Genomic DNA, 21,438 nt, shown 5'->3' on the forward strand with positions numbered 1-21,438 from the left:
CCTGATACCCGCTACTTCTGATTCACAGGCCTCTACTGAGACCCATTCGGAGTCCGGTATGCCGCAAGATGCTTCAATTATGGAACCCACGGATGTCTCTACTTTTGATGGGTCCAGAGCCGCTGTGCAGGCACCGACTTCTGAGGGTGTTTTCAGGCCTACAGATTTGTATATTAGTCCGACGCCATCTTCAAAACTAAGGTCAAAATCTAAATCTATGTCTAAAAAACCGACGCCTGGGCCACATGTGCAGGCACCTATGCTTAAAATACAAATGATTAAAATGGCTGAAGATTTAATTACTCTGATCAGGGATAGCCAACCCCCTCCTTCTAAGAGGCCTAGGCAAGACATTGATTATGAATCTTCTGAACAGGATTCTATTTCTTCTGACTCTTCTAATGAGCAGGATTTATCTATTCCTACTTATGAAGACTTTGATGCAGAGGATTCCATTCCTTCTGCCTCTCCCCCTGAAGATTTTTCTTTTGAGGAAACTTTACATGCCTTAAGGGTACATTTCCACTGGGTAAGTCAGGATTTCTCTGAATCTAAAAAGAGACTTAGGGATTTTCTTCTGCTTCCACAGCATAGGACTTTGGCTATACCTCCTGTTCTAGACATTGTTGTTGTTGTTTTTTCAGAATCTAGTATGACTCCTGATTCTCTGCCTCCGGCTCCTTGTAAGCCAGACAGATATTACAGGGTTCCTGACTCCCATAAATTCCTTTTCAAAAACCCTGCTGCTGATCCTGAAACCATTTCTCAGGGTCCCAAGGGCATTAAGTCCTCTTCTGCCAAAAATCTTACTCCTAATATAGATTCCAGGGCGCTGGATAGATGGGCAAATTACCACATAGGTGATAATCCATTAAGTACGGAATAAGTAATTAGGGATTTGGGGACCCAAGTAGATAGCAATCTCTCCTTTGACAATCACGTTGCCAAAGTGGTTAGAAAGACCTTCTGTATAGCCCACCTTATCATGAAAGGGTTCACATCTAGATCGAGAGGTCATTGTGCCCCTCTACTCATCACTCATCAGCCCCATAATTGAATACAATGCCCCATTTGGGATGTACCATACCCGACACCTGCAGTAACTGGAAAGACCCCAAAAGTACCTCACCAAGAGGATCAAGGGACTGAAACAGATGCCCTACGCAGTTAGGCTAAAGAAACTCCAGCTCTACTCAGATGTTCATCGTGCATACAGCTGCAGTCATAACAGATGGGTTCTCCTTCCGTCAGGCGGGTCCTCGGTCGGCCGAATTCCAAAGTCTACTCTACTCAGTTGCTTACCACCTACTCAGAGGCGATCTGTGCTTGACGTATAATGCCATGTCCAACCCAGAATTAATGGACATGCTCCACCTCAGGAAATCCAAATCCCTTAGAGCTACACGCTCCAGGGACTTAAACCTCAGCACAGAAATAAATAGGGCATGCTGGAGGGACAAATTCATATCCCAGAGGCTCCCCTCACTCTGGAACAAAATCCCAATCCATGTTAGGCAGAGTCTCTCAATGACCCTCTTCAAGAGAAATCTTGACGAGTGGATGGGAGATCGTAGGTTTACCCATGGGATCTCTTCTGTGTCCCTACTAGACAGAGGCACAGTAAACTAACCTCAAAAGGGCTATCTTCTGTGACCTACTATACAGAGGCACAGTCAACTAATCTAAAAGGGTGGCGAAAGCCAAACACACACTGGCTAGGCTTATAAATGCTCTAGGGCAGATAGCCTAGTATCAGCCTATGAACCTATGTAAGAAGGTTTACACATCTGCGACCTTGGCAATCAGGGCTTTAAACTGTCAATTTCATATGCTTAAATATCAACAGCATATTATGGGACTACTTAAACAGAAAATGATGTTAATCGCTGACTGTGTGGAAAGTAAAGAATTGCAGGATTTATTGCATTCAGTTGAACAAGTTGGAAAACATACTTTGCAATGTGGTTTTGATTCCTTGGAGGCCTCTTGCAGGGCTGCTGTAACTGGATCTGTGCTAAGAAGGCATGCTTGGCTCAAAAAGCAAACTGTCTGACCATGTTAAAGCAAAATTGTTGGATGCTCCTTTACAACAGGGCCGTCTCTTTGGTAATAAGGTTGACGAAGTGTTAAAAATATGGAAGATAAAGCTAAATCTATGCAAACTGTGAAAGATTTCTTACAAGTGCAACCTCCAAGATTTAGTAGGCACTGGCCTACTAAGAACTGGTCCTTTCCAGTCCCCTCGAGAGCCGCTCAAGTCAAATCAAGACATTCCAAAGGCTCCAGGTTTCAGTCACAAGGAACTTTTAGAACAAAACAATGGGGTGCCTCCACCTCCAAATCTAGAAGCAACAAGGCACCTCCCTGTGGTAAACACTCTCAATGACTTCCCTCTACGATCACCAAGCACTTACCTCTTAGTCGCCCCTTTGGGGGGAAAACTAGCACTTCATGCACGAAACTGGCAACTTATTACCCAGGACAAATTGGTTTTAAATATAGTATCCCAGGGATACAGATTTCACTTCCACACGTTGCCGATCCCAAACGGATGGCCAGATCTGCCCCCAAATCAGTGGGCAGAGGCCCAGAAACAAGTTCTGTTCCTCATGAACATGGGGGCTATTCAACCAGTACCAGAAGAGGAAAAGGGACAAGGTTTCTATTCCAGACTTATCCTGGTACCCAGAAAAGACAAATCATGGTGTCCAATTCTGGACCTATCCACTCTATAAACACATTTCTGGACATACCAAAATTCAAGATGCTGATTCTTCAACAGTTACTACATATGCTAGGCAAAGATGCCTGGTTGGTAACTCTAGACTAGACTTAAAAGAGGCTTACCTGCATATCCCAATCAGGGAATCTTGCAGAAGATACCTCCGCTTCAAAGCAGGCTACTTGCATTACCAGTTCTCTGCACTGCCCTTTGGCTTATCTACTGTGCCCAGGGTATTCACAAAGTGCCTGGTACCAGTAATTGCATTTTGCAGGCAAAGAAATATTCAAATATATCCATACCTGGACGACTGCGGTGGTGGTGCTGCTGTAGCGTTGTCGCCTCACAGTTAGATGTTGCCCGTTCGATTCTCATTTAGAGCGTCTTCTGTGTGGAGACATGCGTGAATGGGCGTTCCTTCATTGAAGGTTGTGCGTTAGGCCCGGTAAGCCAGTACGTAAAAATCTACTACCAATCATTAGCGGACCGGAGTTCCGCTGTGGCGACCCCTAACCAGGAAAAGCCGAAAGACACAAATCCATACCTGGACAATTGTCTAATTCAGGCAGAAAACAAGGACAATCTTCTAAAGCATCTGGCATTTGTAAAAAGGGATGTTCTTCATTCCACATTGCTGCAGTCCTAACCATTGGGGTAGTCCGCTGTCCAGTCGGCCCGAATACCAAAGTATATGGCTGACGTCGGTCAAGGCGCATTAGACTGACGTCAGGACGTCAGGGTACTAATGCGCATGACCGACGCCATTTCCTCAGTCTTTTTTGCCGCATGGTCCGATGCAGAAGCAGTTTTGCGAGTGCAGGTTGGCGTTCTGAAATTTTCTGAAGTCGGAGTTTCAGACCGAATCAAAGTTGGCTAAGTACCCGTTGGGAACATTTTGGTTTTCTTGCCTCAGTATTTAACCGGATGTCAGAAAAAGTGAATAACTGTATTTCTTGTGGGAAACAGATACCTCATAGGGATTACCATACTTTGTGTATACCTTGTTTAGGGCCTGAGCACGACGTTGTTGGATGCCGCTCTTGTGCTAGATTTAACAAACGCACTATTAAGAGAAGGTTAGACTGTGCCAGGTTAGTGTTTGGGAAGCGTTGTAATTATAAAATGCCGTCGGATTCTCCGACGCCCGCTTCGTCCAAGAAGCGCAAGGACAAAACAGCAAAGCCTAGGGTTGATGAACCGGCAGTCCCGGACGTCGGCTCCTTGGAAGGCTCAGTGGAGCCAGAGGTTTTGCCAGGAGTTTCTTTGGAGTCTCAGGCAGAGACTTTACTGTTACAGGATGTGCCCTCTCAGGAGGTAGGCCAGGCTGAGGGGGCTTCTCAGGTAACTGTTCTTCCCTCTCTTCCCAAGGTAGTTAGAGCCTCTCCTTCTGTTTCCAAAACTTCTTTGAGAGGTAGGCCAAGTTTAGCTTCAGTGGGGGCTTCTCCTAGCACTTCAGGTTCTGTGCCTAAGAAACATATGCTTAAAATGGCAGAAGATTTGATTACTATGATTAGAGGTTCTATGCCCCCTCCTGATAAGAGGCCTAGGGTGGAACCTGAGTTTGAGAGTTTTGAACAGTGTTCAGAGGCTTCTGAGTCTTCTCACGGAAGACTTGCAGGAGTATCCTCCTTATTCTGATTCTGATGTGGATGATTCCACTCCTACAGCTTCTCCTCCTGAGGATTTCTCATTTTCAGAGACTCTGCATTCCATGAGGGAGCACTTTAAATGGGAAGGCCAAGATTACTCTGATTCCAGGAAAAGGCTTAGGGAATTCTTGTTTTTACCCCAGCATAGGCCTTTAGCTATACCTCCTGTGTTGAATGTGGTGGAAGATGTTTTGCAGAGGCTTCCCTGAATCCTGATTCTTTGCCTCCTGCCCCTGTTAAACCTGATAGGTACTATAGGGTGCCTGAAGCTCATAAGTATCTTTTTAAGAGTCCTAGGGCAGACCCGGAAACTGTTTCTCAGGGTCCTAAAGGTGTTAAGGCTTCTGTTGTTAAAAATCCGGTTCCCTCTGATAAAGAGGCAAGGGCTTTGGATAGATGGGGAAAGAAAGTGTATACTTCTTCCACTTTAGCCATGAGGGCGTTGAATTGTCAGTTTCACATGCTAAAATATCAAAATTATCTCCTTTCACAATTGAAATCTAAGGTGGATGCTTTGGCGGAAGGTATTGAGTGTAAAGAGTTGCTGGATTTAGTTCATGTGTCTGAGCAAGTGGGTAAGCATTCCTTGCAATGTGGTTTTGATGCTGTACAGGCCTCCTCGAGGGTGGCTGCCACTAGTTCTGTTCTTCGCAGGCATGCCTGGTTAAGGGATCAGAATTTAGCTGAGCATGTTAAGACAAGGATTTTGGATGCTCCTTTACAGTCTGATGTGTTGTTTGGTTCGCCTGTGGAAGCAGTTTTAAAGAAAATGGAGGACAAAGCTAAGTCTATGCAAACTGTTAAAGATTTTTTGCAGGTTCAGCCACCGAAGTTTAGTAGAAATTGGCCTACTAAGGGGTGGACATATCCTGCTTATGATTCCCAGTCTAGGGGTTGGTCTAGACGTGGTAGGGGCAGAGCTCAAGGTTCTTTTAGGCCTAGAACAGGGAGTTCACCTGCTCAGACTTCTGGTGAGGGCAGGGGTCAGTCCTTTCGTAAACAGACCCAATGACCTGCCTTTTCAGCTGCCTGTACATTCTCGTCTGGCAGCTCCTTTGGGAGGAAGACTGTCTCTTTTCAAAGGAAATTGGGATTTAATTACTCAGGACAGATGGGTGTTGGATATCATTCACCACGGTTACAGGTTTTATTTCCATACATTGCCCCCTTTCAAAGGCATGCCAGACGTTCCTCCTCCACAAAGGAAAGAGGCTCACAAGCAAATTTCTCTGTTACTCCAAATAGGGGCCATTCAGCCAGTTCCTGTACCAGAAAGGGGCCTAGGATTTTATTCTCGCCTGTTCCTAGTACCAAAGAAGGGGAACACGTGGAGACCAATTTTGTATTTATCTATCCTCAACACTTATCTGGACATTCCCAAGTTCAAAATGTTGACGTTACAACGGCTTTTACCTCTGCTGGGCAAAGATCACTGGATGGTAACTTTAGATCTCAAGGAAGCTTACCTTCATGTGCCAATCGGACTAAGTTGCAGGAAGTATCTGCGTTTTCGAGCTGGAAATTCTCATTATCAGTTCTCTGCATTGCCCTTTGGCTTATCTACTGCGCCCAGAGTATTCACAAAGGTTCTGGCTCCAGTGATAGCTTACTTCAGGCTAAAAGGAATCCAAATTTATCCTTACTTGGGCGACTGCCTGATTCTGGCTCAAGAAAAGAAGATCTTCTACAGCATCTGGAATATGTCATAGCAGTACTAAAATGCCTAGGGTATTCTGTGACCGAAATAAAGTCCAGTCTAGTACCCTCTCAAGACATGTGCTTTCTGGGTGTGAGACTGAATACAGCAGCCCAGATGGCCTTTTAACCCCGGACAAACAAAGAATCTTTCCAGTTACTTCCATCATCTATCTCTTCAGTCCGGGCTGACTGCAAGGACAGTCCTTCAAGCCTTAGGGTTCATGGCATCTTGTATTCTGGTACTTCCCAATGCCAAACTGCATATGAGGAAGCTACAATGGTATCTCAAAAATCTGTGGACACAGCACTGCCAGGATTTGGACACTGTCATTCAAATAATACCTTGCATTCAAAAGGAATTTTTGTGGTGGGCTCAGGAATGTCACCTAAACAAGGGACTCTCTGTGACCCGGCCAGAGGCAAGTCAGATTCTAACGACAGATGCCTCAGATGTTGCTTGGGGAGCTCATCTAAATGGACAGTGGATACAAGACAAGTGGCCTGCCAGACTACAGCATCTACATATCAACATGAAAGAGATGTTAGCAGTTCAGTTTGCATTAATTGCTTTCAAGGAGTTACTTCTTCCAGGGCAGGTGTTGATTCTAACAGACAACACTACTGTCATGTGGTACATCAACAAACAAGGGGGAACACATTCTTACCCATTGTGCAGACAAGCAATGATTTTATGGGAGACTGCGCTCAGTCTGCAACTAATTCTTCAGGCAAGGTTTCTGCCGGGAGCACAGAACTCCTTAGCAGATGTATTAAGCAGACAAATCATGGATCCCCACGAGTGGAAACTGGATCTTCATGTATTTCAAACATTGACAGTGTCCTGGGGAACTCCAGACATAGATCTGTTCGCTTCTCCACTAAATCACCAGCTGCCAAAGTTTTGCACGAAAGGGTTTCATCACACAGCTTGGAAAGTGGATGCTCTCTCTTTCAGTTGGAAAAATCTTCATGTGTATGCCTTTCCACCTCTGCCTCTTCTTCCACAAGTGCTTCTAAAGGTCAGACAAGACAAGCCAAGGATGATTTTAATAGCTCCAGATTGGCCTCGGCAGCATTGGTACCCATTACTGAGGAGTCTGGTAAAGAAGCCTCCATGGCCTTTACCCTTGATTCCACACCTGTTGTCTCAGAGGGACGGTCATCTGCTCAATGTCAAGCTTCACTCTCTACATCTAACAGCCTGGCATATTCTGTTTTGAAAGACAGCAGGTCTCAGCTTCCTCAGCAAGTTTTAAATGTGATTATGGAAGCCAGAAGGCCTAGTACAAGGAAAGTGTACGCAGAAAAATGGAAGAGATTTTTGTTTTGGAGTGCAGCAAACGATTTGGAGATTACTGAGCCAAATTTGAGTGTGGCTCTTCAATATCTTACTGAGTTACTAGACAAAGGTTTGTCTTTCTCTTCCATCAAGATTCATGCTGCAGCAATTTCAGCTCACTATGATTGTGACCCACCATTGTTTTCGCATCCTTTGTTCAAGCAATTTCTTAGAGGGGCAAAGAATATAAGACCCCCACGTAGAGCTCCTACTCCTGCTTGGGATCTCAATTTTGTGTTGGAGAAACTTACTTTACAACCTTTTGAGCCTGCGGCTACTGCTGAATTGAAATACTTGTCATGGAAGACTGCTTTTTTGTTGGCTATTACTTCTGCAAGAAGGGTTTCTGAGTTGCAGGCCCTTATGGCAGTAGAGCCATTTTTGATTTTCCATAAGGATAGGGTATCATTACGTACTAATCCTTCCTTTATGCCTAAGGTGGTTTCTAGTGTGGCTTTAAACCAAACTATTCATTTGCCAACTTTCTATGCAGATCCCCAAAATAAGGGGGAAAAGATTTTACACACTTTAGATGTACATAGGCAGTTGCGTTATTATTTAAGCAGGACTAAGGTTTTCAGGCAGTCTCAGCAGTTGTTTGTTTCTTTTGCTTTGAGTTCTCAGGGCAAGCCTGTGTCTAAGCAAACTATTTCTAAGTGGATTGGGTTTTGCATTTCATTTTGTTATTCCCATCATGGCAAGGAAATTCCAGCTGGGATTAGACCTCATTCCACTAGGGCTACTGCCACTTCAACAGCATTTCTAAGGGGGGTGGCAACTAAGGATATTTTGGAGGCAGCTACTTGGAGTTCAGTGCATACTTTCTCTAAGCATTACCACCTTCCTCTCTACTCTAAATCTAGGGCTGGTTTTGCCACAGCTATTTTGCAAGGCATGTTGACAGCTCCTGCTTCCTTATGATTTGCCAGCCTCCCTTACCTCTGCTTTGGGATTCTACCCAATGGTTAGGACTGCAGCAATGTGGAATGAAGAACATAGTACAGTTTTGTACCTACCATAAATGTAGATGTTCGAGGATCCACATTGCTGCAGTCCAATTTACCCTCCCTCCTTCCCCTCTTTGTTTAGGGGTGGTGGTGTGAGTTACTATATTTTATTGTATATATTGTATATATGTTTGGTGCAGGGCTTTTTGGTGTTTTGGTTTGGGCCTTGTTTTTTCTTAGGGTCTTCTGACATCTGGGGCAAGAAAAGACTGAGGAAATGGCGTCGGTCATGCGCATTAGTACCCTGACATCCTGACGTCAGTCTAATGCGCCTTGACCGACGTCAGCCATATACTTTGGTATTCGGGCCGACTGGACAGCGGACTACCCCAATGGTTAGGACTGCAGCAATGTGGATCCTCGAACATCTACATTTATGGTAGGTACAAAACTGTACTTTCTAACTTGTCTAGGGTACATCATAAATGAAAAGAAATCCTAACTGGTACCCTCTCAAAAAAATTACATTCCTGGGTGCAAGCTTGAATACAACTGCCCAAATGTCCTACCTTACGCTAGAAAAGCAAATTCAATTGATGACTTACTTCAAACAGGTGGCCACAAAAACCCTGCTATCTGCAAGACAAATTCTGCAGGCCTTTGGGTACATGGCCTCTTGCGTTCTTCAAATTCCATATGCAAGACTGCATATGAGAAAACTTCAGTGGTACTTAAAAAGTTTATGGAGTCAGCATTGTCACAGCCTGGAAACAATGGTTCCTATTATTCATTGCCTGCAACTAGAGTTCCTATGGTGGGCAGAGGCCTGCCACCAAAACAAGGGACTGCCATTCACTCCTCCCCCTGCCGCCCAAACCTAACAACAGACGCATCAGACTATGCTTGCGGGGTTCATCTGGCAAGGAAGTACATTCAGGGCAAATGGAGCCCAAATCAAATGCACCTACATATCAATCAGAAAGAGATGCTAGCTGTACAGAATGCTCTGACAGCCTTCTAGGACTACCTTCATCCAGGACAAATACTGATAGACAGACAACACCACAGTTATGTGGTACATAAACAAGCAGGTGGGTACACATTCCTACCCTCTTTGCAGACTAGCCATGGCAGTGTGGAACACGGCCTTGACCTATCAGATACAACTACAAGCTCAATTCCTGCAAGGAAAGCTAAATTCTCTGGCAGACGAACTAAACAGAAATCTTATGGACCCACACGAATGGAAAATAGAACCACAAGTTTTCAACATGTTGACATGCAAATGGGGGAGCCCAGACATAAGAACTATCAGTTGGACAAATTCTGCACAAAAATTCATCACAAAAATGCTTGGAAAGTGGATGCGCTATCATTCAGCTGGGAAAAACCTATCAGTCTATGCTTTCCCCCCTCTGCCACTGCTCTCCAAAGTTCTACTAAAAGTCAAACAGGACAAACCAAAAATGATTCTGATTGCTCCAGACTGGCCTCGCCAACACTGGTACCCACTCCTGCGCAATGTGTCACACCTTCCTCCGTGGCACCTGCCTCAGACACCTTACCTACTGTCTCAGCAGAACTACCAAATTCTGCACACTCAGGTCCAAACTTTGAATCTTGCAGCGTGGCTAATCAACTAATTTCACCCTTGGCATCCCTCAGCAAACCAGTGATGGATGTTATTTTGGTGGCTAGAAGACCTAGTACTAGAAAATCTTAATGCTGACAAATGAAAAAGTTTCTGTGCCTGGAACCAATCACAAGGAATAAGCACAGAGATGCCCAATATTCCTCAGATTCTGCAATACTTAACTGAGATGTTTCACAAGGGCCTATCCTTTTCTTCCATAAAAATCCATGCCTCTGCCATTTCAGCTCATTACAACACAGAACTTCCCCTCTTCTCTCATCCTCTGCTAAAGCAGTATCTCAGAGGGGCTAAAATTTAAGACCTTCCTGGAGAGCATCAACTCCTGCATGGGACCTCAATTTTGTTTTGGAAAAACTCACTCTCCCTCCTTTTGAGCCAGCTGCTACTACAGACCTAAAATTTCTCTCTTGGAAAACAGCTTTCCTTTTAGCAGTCACTTCAGCTAGAAGGATTTCAGAATTACAGGCTATTATAGCAGTGGAACCTTTCATTATTTTTCATCTGGACAGGGTGGCTCTCAGGACCAATCCATCTTTCATGCCTAAGGTGGTATCCAGTGTGGCTCTTAATCAGACCAGTCATCTGCCAACTTTCTTCCCCAAACCACAGAACAAGGGTGAGCGGATTCTGCATTCATTGGATGTACACAGACAACTTAGATTCTACTTAAGCAGGACGAAATCTCTAAGAAAATCTGAACAACTATTGGTGGCATTTGCTGCAGGGGCAGAGGGAAAGGCTATTTCAAAGCAGACTATTTCCAAATGGATAAGCCATTGTATTCATTTCTGCTGTATGCACCATGCTAAACTTACCCCCAAGGGGATCAGGTCTCATTCCAACAGGGCTGCATCTACTTTTGCAGCCTTTCTCAGAGGGGTTCCTACCAGAGACATTCTAGAAGCTGCTACCTGGAGCTCGTACATTCACCAAACATTACCATTTAACTCTCTTCTCTAAATCCAGAGCTGACTTTGCCACTGCTGTCCTGCAGGGCCTTATAGCTGCTCCTATTGCTGTATAAATCCATCCTCCCAACCATAGCTTTGGGATTCTACCCAAATGTAATGACTGCAACCGTGAAACACGAAGAACATAGTACAGTTGTGTACACTTACCATAAATGTAGATGTTCGAGTGTATTCACTGTTGCAGTCCTGGTTACCCACCCTCCAGACCCCTGTTTTTCTCTTACTATACCTCTCCTTTCTTTTACTATGCTTAAAAGCCTTTTTGGGTGTATTTTCTTTTGTCTGGAGGTATATTTTTTGTGTTTTACATTATATACGTGTGTGTGTGTGTGTGTGTGTGTGTGTGTGTGTGTGTGTGTGTGTGTGTGTGTGTGTGTGTGTGTGTATGTATGTATGTATGTATATATATATATATATATATATATATATGTGTGTATATTTTTTTTTTGCTCCCCATTTGGGGGGCACCTGACATCTGGGGCAAGAAAAACTGATGTAATGGCGTTGGCTGCATGTTTTATACCCCTGACAACCTGACGTCATGGAAGAAGGGACAGCAACCAACGCAGGACCCAAGACTTTGTTAATCAGGCCGACTTAGGGTAACCTGCCAGCAGATTACCCAAATGTAATGACTGCAACAGTGAATACACTCGAACATCTACATTTATGGTAAGTGTACACAACTGTACTTTATTCACCAAGCCTGGCAATATAGCGAACCTGTTAATGGACAGATTCAGTTCCATCTTTATCCCCTCTCACCTTCAAACATCGCTAGAGCCAAGAACCCATTCTCAGAAGACCCTGATAACATTCCAGGATGCCTTTTGTAATTTCTCTAAGTCTTTTGGGTTTCTAATACCATGACGAGAATGGACTCCATTCCTAAGTCAAAGTAAGATTAAAGGTTCATGAAATTAGTATTGTTTCAGTCTTTGATGTCAGCCAGTAGTGCTCTTCGCAGCACCCGCAGTGTGCCCAGTAATGACTCCTTCTGCAGTTCATATGGAGTCACATGTATTGGTAACATATCTAAATACGATTGTAAATTATTTTTTATAAGACCCGTTAGTCCTGCTACTATTGGAACTTTCTTGGGTATCTTTCTTCCACATTGCTCTCATTTCTGCCTGCAGAAGTCACTGGGTGTGGCAATTTCAGTGATCAATGCTACTCTTGTCTTCTTTTCTTGGACCACTACATCCAGTTTTCTAGCATCTTTTGAACTGTTGGTAATGGATGATCTCATGTGATGTAGACTTTTTCGATGTTCATCGTGTTACCCTGCTGCAGTCATCACACTTGGGTTATCCTGTCGTCAGGCGGTCCCGCAGTCGGCCTGAATTCCAAAGTCTTGGTCCGGCGTCGGTTGCTGTCGCTTCTTCCCTGATGTCAGTGCACCAGGGGTATATAAGAGGCATCCGATTCCATTTTCTTCAGTCTTTCTTGCCGCGCAGTGCCCACAGCAGAAGCAGTTCGCAACTGCCGGTCGGCTGACACCTGAGATTTTCGAATCGAATTTCAGTCCGAAGTCTTCAAAGCTAAGTACCCCGTTGGGGAACCTTTTCTTGCCTCAGTCCGATGTCAGAAAAAGTTAACAATTGCATTTTTTGTGGGAAGCAAATACCTCATAAGGACTTTCATTCTTATTGTATACCTTGCCTAGGCCCAGACCACGACGTCACTGGTTGTCGGTTTTGTGCTAGGTTCAATAAGCGAACTATAAAGCGACGCTTTGATTTCGCACGACACTACTTCGGTAGGAAATTTAATTTCACTATGCCGTCGGAACAACCGACTACCGGCGTGCATAAAAAACGCAAAGATAAGGACAGGCAGCCTAGATCCAAGCCAGACTCCGAGGCCTCGACTGGCCTGGTCGCCGGTTCTCCAGTTTTCAGTGAGGCACCTACGCAGCCCCTGGCGACCGCAGAATTGGAACCCCAGACCGCTTTGGATTCTCAGAGAGTTCCAGGCAGACGCAGCCATTTTCTTTAGGCCCTACCGACAACATTGCAGAAGGAGAAGCCGGTGCTGCGGAAACACCTTCGGTTACAGAAGGTGTCTTCAGACCGACTACTCTCACCATAAAATCTTATGCTAAGCTTAAGACTCCTTTAAAACCAAAAAAGACTGCACTTCAGTCTCCAGTTCAAGGCCCCATGCCTAAGAAACAGATGCTTAAAATGGCTGAAGATTTGATCCCCCCCCCCCAGACAAAAGGCCTAGACAAGAGGAGGATTATGCCTCCTCTGATCAAGTGTCTATTTCCTCAGGCTCCTCTGAGGAACAGGATTACTCCTTTCCCCCTTATGAATATTCTGATGTTGAAGATTCTATTCCCTCAGCTTCTCCCCCTGAAGACTATTCCTTTGGGGAAACCTTACATACCATGAGGGAACATTTCCACTGGGAAGGTCAGGACTACTCCGACTCAAAGAAAAGGCTCCGAGAGTTTCTTTTACTCCCCCAGCACGGACCACTTGCTATCCCTCCAGTTTTAGACATTGTGGATGATGTTTACTTAGAATCTAGTCTAAATCCAGATTCTCTGCCTCCTGCTCCAGCCAAACCAGATAGATATTATAGAGTGCCTGACTCACACAAATTCCTTTACAAAAGCCCTGTTGCTGACCCAGAGACAATCTCCCAGGGTCCCAAAGGGGCTAAGGCTTCTATGGCTAAAAATCCTGTACCCTCTGAAAGGGACTCCAGAGCACTAGATAGGTGGGGGAAGAAGGTTTACACCTCAGCTACTCTAGCTATGAGAGCACTAAATTGTCAATTTCACATGCTGAAATACCAGCAATTCCTAATGTCTCAAATAAAACAAAGGATGAGCATGCACCCTCAACAGTCTGAATTCAAGGAGGATCTGTTGCATGCAGCTGAACAGGTGGGCAAACATACTTTACAATGTGGATTTGATTCCTTGGAAGCTTCCTGTAGAGCAGCTGTTACTGGGTCTGTTATAAGTAGGCATGCTTGGTTAAAGGAACAAACTCTGCCTGATCATGTTAAAGCAAAGTTACTAGATGCACCCTTACAGCAGGATGTCTTATTCGGGGTTAAAGCAGAAGAGGTTTTAAAGAAAATGGAGGATAAGGCAAAATCTATGCAGACGGTCAAAGATTTCTTACAGGTACAACCCCCACGCTTCAGCAGAAATTGGCCAGCAAAAAATTGGTCCTTTCCAGCTTCTGACAGACCACAGAGGGGTAAATACAGATGCCCAAGGGGCAGAGGACAAGCACAAATCCCTTACAAACCTCACCAATGGGGCACTGCAACACAGAAGGGAGGAGAAGACAGGTCCCAAATTACTAGAAGACAAACACAATGACTTACACCTCAAACTGCCAAGCAAAAATCTCTTGGCAGCTCCCTTGGAGCATTTTTTATAGACAACTGGCGCATCGTCACAAAGGACAAATGGGTCCTAGACATTATCTCACAAGGATACAGATTCCATTTCTACATCTTGCCAAGGATAAAAGGAATGCCAAACTTGCCACAAAATCAATGGGCAGAGGCACAAAAACAAATTAAAGCTCTCATGGACGTGAGAGCCATTCAGCTGGTACCTACACAGGAGCAAGTCCAAGGATTTTACTCCAGGCTCTTTCTAGTCCCCAGAAAGGACAATGCTTGGAGACCCATTCTGGGCCTTTCAATTCTAAACACCTTCTTGCAAGTACCCAAATTCAAGATGCTAACACTACAGCAGCTTCTTCCCATGTTGGGCAAGAAAGCTTGGCTAGTAACGTTGGACCTCAAGGAGGCATACCTGCATGTCTCTATCAGACAAAATTGCAGAAGATACCTCCGTTTCATTGCAGGTTCAACCCATTACCAATTCTCTGCACTGCCCTTTGGCTTATCTACTGCACCCAGGGTCTTCACAAAATGCCTGGCACCAGTAATTGCATACTGCAGACAGAGAGGAATTCAAATATACCCATACCTGGATGACTGCCTCATCCAAGCAGAAAGCAAGGACATTCTCTTACAACATCTGACTTTTGTAAAACACCTTCTAAGTTGCCTAGGGTACACAGTAAACGAAAAGAAATCAAAACTAGTGCCCTCACAAAATATGACATTCCTGGGTGCCAGCTTGAATACAACTGCCCAGATGGCTTATCTGACGCCAGACAAACAACTACAACTAACTCAATACTTCAAAATAATGGCAACAAAGACCCAACTCCCTGCAAGAAAAATTCTGCAGGCCTTGGGCTTCATGGCATCTTGCATACTACTAATACCATTTGCAAAACTGCATATGAGGAAATTACAATGGTACCTGAAAAGCGTATGGACTCAACACAGCCACAGCTTGGAAACAATGATACCTCTCATTCCCTGCCTTCAACAGGAGTTTCTATGGTGGTCACAGGCATGTCACCTCAACAAGGGTCAGCCTTTCACCTTACCCCCAGCCAGGCAAACTATGACAACAGATGCATCGGACTATGCCTGGGGGCACACATGGCAGGACGGTGCGTTCAAGGCATATGGACTGCAGATCAAAGGAATCTGCACATCAATCAAAAAGAAATGCTAGCTTTACAGAATGCTCTGATAGCCTTCAAGGACCTCTTACATCCAGGACAGCTTATAATAAGGACAGACAACACCACAGTAATGTGGTACATAAACAAACAAGGGGGTACACACTCCTACCGTCTATGCAGGCAAGCAATGACCTTGTGGAACACAGCACTGGCTTACCAAGTTCAATTACAAGCTCAATTCCTGCCAGGAAAAAAGAACACATTGGCAGATGACCTAAGCAGGAACATCATGGATACCCACGAGTGGAAACTGGATCCACAAGTATTTGCAATGATAACTCAAAAATGGGGGGTGCCCAGACATAGACCTGTTTGCCAACCCCCAAAACTATCAGCTATCAAAATTTTGCACAAGGACATTTCACAATCAAGCTTGAAAAGTGGACGCACTCTCATTCAGTTGGAAAATGCTGACAGTATATGCCTTTCCTCCATTGCCCCTTTGCACAAAGGTGCTGCTGAAAGTCAGGATGGAGAGACCTCAAATGATACTCATTGCCCTGGACTGGCCACGCCAGCACTGGTACCCACTTCTAAGGAACATGGCCCAGGGTCCACCATGGATTTTAACACAAATTCCTCATCTACTCACACAGCAAGGCAGTCAGATTCTACACAGCCAGCTCAAAACCTTAAATTTGGCTGCATGGCAAATCACCTAAGCAACCAGCCAGCCCCTCTTTCACAAGCTGTTATGGATGTCATTCTGGAGGCCAGGAGGCCCAGCACCAGGAAAGCCTACTCAGACAAATGGAAAAGATTTTGTGCCTGGAACCAAGCTAAAGGCCAAAATACCATTCAGCCGGACATGCCTCAGATTCTACAATATTTAACTGAGATGTTACACAAAGGACTTTCTTTTTCATCTATTAAAGTCCACGCCTCAGCTATTTCAGCTCACTACAACACGGATCCTCCCTTATTTTCGCATCCACTTCTAAGGCAGTATCTCAGAGGGGCAAAAAACATTAGGCCTCCCAGGAGAGCGCCAACACCAACTTGGGACCTAAATTTTGTTCTGGAATAACTTACGCTGCCACCTTTTGAGCCAGCTTTCTCAGCTGACTTAAAGTTTATATCATGGAAGACTGCCCTGCTGCTAGCAATTACTTCAGCCAGAAGAGTCTCAGCTACAGGCACTAATGGCAGTAGAGCCTTTCCTCATGTTTCATCAAGACAGAGTTTCTCTATGAACTAACCCCTCCTTTATGCCAAAGGTGGTATCCAGTGTGGCTCTAAATCAAACCATCCACTTACCCACCTTCTTTCCAAATCCACAGAACAAAGGAGAAAGACTCCTGCATTCCTTGGACATTCACAGGCAACTGCGTTACTACTTGGATAAAACTAAGGCTTTCAGAAGATCTGACCAACTTTTTGTATCCTATGCTACAGCATCACAAGGAAAGGCTATCTCAAAACAGACCATTTCCAAATGGATAGGACATTGCATACGTTTTTGCTACACCCGTCATGGAAAACCAGTTCCTGCTAGCATAAGGCCCCACTCCACCAGTGCAGCATCTCCCCCTGAAGACTATACCTTTGGGGAAACTTTACATACCATGAGAGAACATTTCCACTGGGAAGGCCAGAACTACTCTGATTCAAAGAAAAGGCTCCGAGAGTTCCTTTTACTTCCCCAGCACAGACCACTGGCTATCCCTCCAGTTTTAGACATTGTGGATGATGTTTACTTAGAATCTAGTCTAAATCCAGACTCCCTACCCTCCTGCTCCAGCTAAGCCAGACAGATACTACAGAGTATCTGACTCGTACAAATTCCTTTATAAAAGCCCTGTTGCTGACCCAGAAACAATTTCCCAGGGTCCCAAAGGGGCTAAGGCTTCTATGGCTAAAAATCCTGTACCCTCTGAAAGGGACTCCAGGGCTCTGGATAGGTGGGGTAAGAAGGTATATACCTCAGCTACTCTAGCTATGAGAGCATTAAATTGTCAGTTTCTCATGCTGAAATATCAGCAATTCCTAATGTCTCAATTAAAACAAAAGATGAGCACTCATTCTGAGCAGTCTGAATTCAAGGAAATGCAGGATCTGTTGCATGCAGCTGAACAGGTGGGCAAACATACTTTACAATGTGGATTTGATTCCTTGGAAGCTTCCTGTAGAGCAGCTGTTACTGGGTCTGTTATAAGTAGGCATGCTTGGTTAAAAGAACAAACCCTGCCTGATCATGTTAAAGCAAAATTATTGGATCCACCTTTACAGCAGGATGTTTTATTTGGTGTCAAAGCAGAAGAGGTGTTAAAGAAAATGGAGGATAAGGCAAAGTCTATGCAGACGGTCAAGGATTTTTTACAGGTACAACCCCCTCATTTCAGCAGAAATTGGCCAACTAAAAATTGGTCCTTTCCAGCTTCTGACAGACCACAGGGGCAAATACAGACACCCAAGGGGCAGAGGTCAGTCACAAGGCCCTTACAAACCTCGGCAATGGGGTGCCGCTACCCAGAAAGGAGGAGATGACCGGCCTCAAGCTACCAGAAGACAAATGCAATGACTTAACCCTCAAACTGCCAAGCAAATCTCTCTTGGCAGCTCCCTTGGGAGGAAAATTAGCACTTTTTGCAAACAACTGGCACATCATCACAAAAGACAAATGGGTCCTAGACATTGTCTCACAAGGATACAGATTCCATTTTCACACCTTGCCAAAGATAAAAGGAATGCCAAACTGCCACCAAATCAGTGGGCAGAGGCACAAAACAAATTACAGCTCTCATGGACATGAGAGCCATTCAACAAGTACCTACACAGGAGCAAGTCCAAGGATTTTACTCAAGGCTCTTTCTAGTCCCCAGAAAGGACAATGCTTGGAGACCCATTCTGGACCTCTCAATTCTAAACACCTATTTGCAAGTACCCAAATTCAGGATGCTAACACTACAGCAGCTTCTTCCCATGTTGGACAAGAAGGCTTGGCTAGTAACGTTGGACCTCAAGGAGGCATACCTGCATGTCCCTATCAGACAAAATTGCAGAAGATACCTCCGTTTCATTGCAGGTTCAACCCATTATCAATTCTCTGCACTGCCCTTTGGCTTATCTACTGTGCCCAGGGTCTTCACAAAATGCCTGGCACCAGTAATTGCATACTGCAGACAAAGAGGAATTCAAATATACCCATACCTGGACGACTGCCTTATTCAAGCAGAAAGCAAGGACATTCTTTTACAACATCTGGCGTTTGTCAAACACCTTCTAAGTTGCCTAGGGTACACAGTAAACGAAAATAAATCAAAACTAGTGCCCTCATAGAACATAATATTCCTGGGTGCCAGCTTGAATACAACGGCCCAGATGGCTCATCTCACGCCAGACGAGCAACAACAACTGACTCAATACTTCAAAATAATGGCAACAAAGGCCCAACTCCCTGCAAGAAAAATTCTGCAGGCCTTGGGATTCATGGCATCTTGCATACTACTAATACCTTTTGCAAAACTGCATATGAGGAAATTACAATGGTACCTGAAAAGCGTATGGACTCAACACAGCCACAGCTTGGAAACAATGATACCACTCATTCCTTGCCTTCAACAGGAGTTTCTATGGTGGGCACAGGCATGTCACCTCAACAAGGGTCAGCCTTTTACCTTACCCACAGCCAGGCAAACTATAACAAAAGATGCATCGGACTATGCCTGGGGAGCACACATGGCAGGACAGTGCATTCAAGGCAAATGGACTACAGATCAAAGGCATCTGCACATCAATCAAAAAGAAATGCTAGCTGTACAGAATGCCCTAACAGCTTTCAAGGACCTCTTACACCCAGGACAACTAATAATAAAGACAGACAATACCACAGTAATGTGATGCATAAACAAGCAAGGGGGTACACACTCCTACCCCCTATGCAGACAAGCAATGACCTTGTGGAACACAGCACTGACTTACCAAGTTCAATTACAAGCACAATTCCTGCCAGGAAAGACAAACACATTGGCAGACGACCTAAGCAGAAACATCATGAATCCCCACGAGTGAAAACTGGATCCACAAGTATTTGCAATGATAACTCAAAAATGGGGACGCCCAGACATAGATCTGTTTGCCAACCCCAAAAACTATCAACTTCAAAAATGTTGCACAAGGACATTCCACCCACAAGCTTGGAAAGTGGACACCCTCACATTCAGTTGGAAAACATTGACAGTGTATGCCTTCCCTCCACTACCTCTTCTAGCAAAGGTGCTTCTGAAAGTCAGATTACAGAGGCCACAAATGATACTCATTGCTCCAGACTGGCCACACCAGCACTGGTATCCAATACTAAGCAACATGGCCCACGGACCACCATGGATTCTACCACAAATCCCTCACCCAGCAAGACAGTCAGATTCTACACAGCCAGCTCAAGACTTTAAATCGGGCTGCATGGCAAATCACCTAAACAACCAGTCAACTCCTCTATCTAAAGCTGTTATGGATGTCGTTCTGGAGGCCAGGAGGCCCAGCACCAGGAAAACCTATTCAGACAAATGGAAAAGATTTTGCGCCTGGAACCAGGCTAAAGGCCAAAATCCCCATTGATCCGGACATTCCTCAGATTCTACAATGTTTAACTGAGATGTTGCACAAAGACTTTCCTTTTGGATCTATTAAGATCCACGCCTCAACGATTTCAGCTCACTACAACACGGATCTGCCTTTATTTTCACATCCACTCCTAAGACAGTACCTCAGAGGGGCCAAGAACATAAGACTGCCCAGGAGAACACCAGTACCAACTTGGGATCTCAACTTTGTTCTGGAAAAGCTTACACTGCTGCCTTTTGAACCAGCTTTCTCAGCTGATTTAAAGTTTCTATCTTGGAAAACTGTCCTGCTGCTAGCAATAACTTCAGCTAGAAGAGTCTCAGAGCTACAGGCACTAATGGCAGTGGAGCCTTTCCTCATTTTTCATCAAGACAGAGTCTCTCTATGAACTAACCCTTCCTTTATGCCAAAGGTGGTATCCAGTGTGGCCCTAAACCAAACCATTCATTTACCCACCTTTTTCCCAAACCCCCAGAACAAAGGAGAAAGACTCCCGCACTCCTTGGACATTCACAGGCAATTACGTTACTACTTGGATAAAACTAACGCTTTCAGAAAATCTGACCAGCTCTTTGTATCCTATGCTACAGCATCACAAGGGAAAGCTATCTCAAAACAGACCATTTCAAAATGGATAGGACATTGTATACATTTCTGCTACACTCATCATGGGCTCTAGACAGATGGGGGAAAAAGTATACACTTCTGCTACCTTGGCTGTAAGGGCTTTAAATTGTCAGTTTCATATGCTTAAATATCAGCAATATTTAATGTCACTACTTAAACAGAAATTGTTGACAAATACTGAATGTTCCGAGAACAAGGAATTGCAGGATTTATTGCATACAGCTGAACAAGTGGGAAAGCATACTTTGCAATGTGGTTATGATTCACTGGAGGCCTCGTGCAGGGCCGCTGTCTAAGGTTCTGTTATTAGAAGGCATGCTTGGTTAAAGGAACATAATATGCCTGATCGTGTTAAAGCAAAATTATTAGATGCACCATTGCAGCATGATACTTTGGTACTAAAACAGAAGAGGTTTTGAAAAAAATGGAGGATAAAGCAAAATCCATGCAGACAGTCAAGGATTTCTTACAGGTACAGTCACCCAGGTTTAGCAGGAACTGGCCTTCTAAAAATTGGTCCTTTCCAGTGTCAGACAGATCACAGAGAGGCAGATTCAGGCATCCCAGAGGCAGATCTCAGCCCCAAGGCTCATACAGGCCTAAACAGTGGGGTGCTCCTACCTCCAAAAGCGGAGAAGACAAATTGCAACCTTACAAAGGAAACAGTCCCAATGACTTTCCTTTGCCA

The 21,438-nt window shown here is 44.6% G+C and overlaps 1 protein-coding gene across 1 annotated transcript in view; it reads left to right on the plus strand.

The window, feature by feature from the left end:
• Nucleotides 1-21,438, plus strand: part of MAP3K1 (mitogen-activated protein kinase kinase kinase 1) — an 886,724-nt gene that overhangs the window by 90,502 nt on the left and 774,784 nt on the right. The window lies entirely within an intron of this gene.

Source organism: Protopterus annectens, chromosome 2.part2 (assembly GCF_019279795.1).
Source record: "Protopterus annectens isolate FY-2018-M chromosome 2.part2, PAN1.0, whole genome shotgun sequence".
Taxonomy (NCBI): Eukaryota; Metazoa; Chordata; order Ceratodontiformes; family Protopteridae; genus Protopterus; species Protopterus annectens.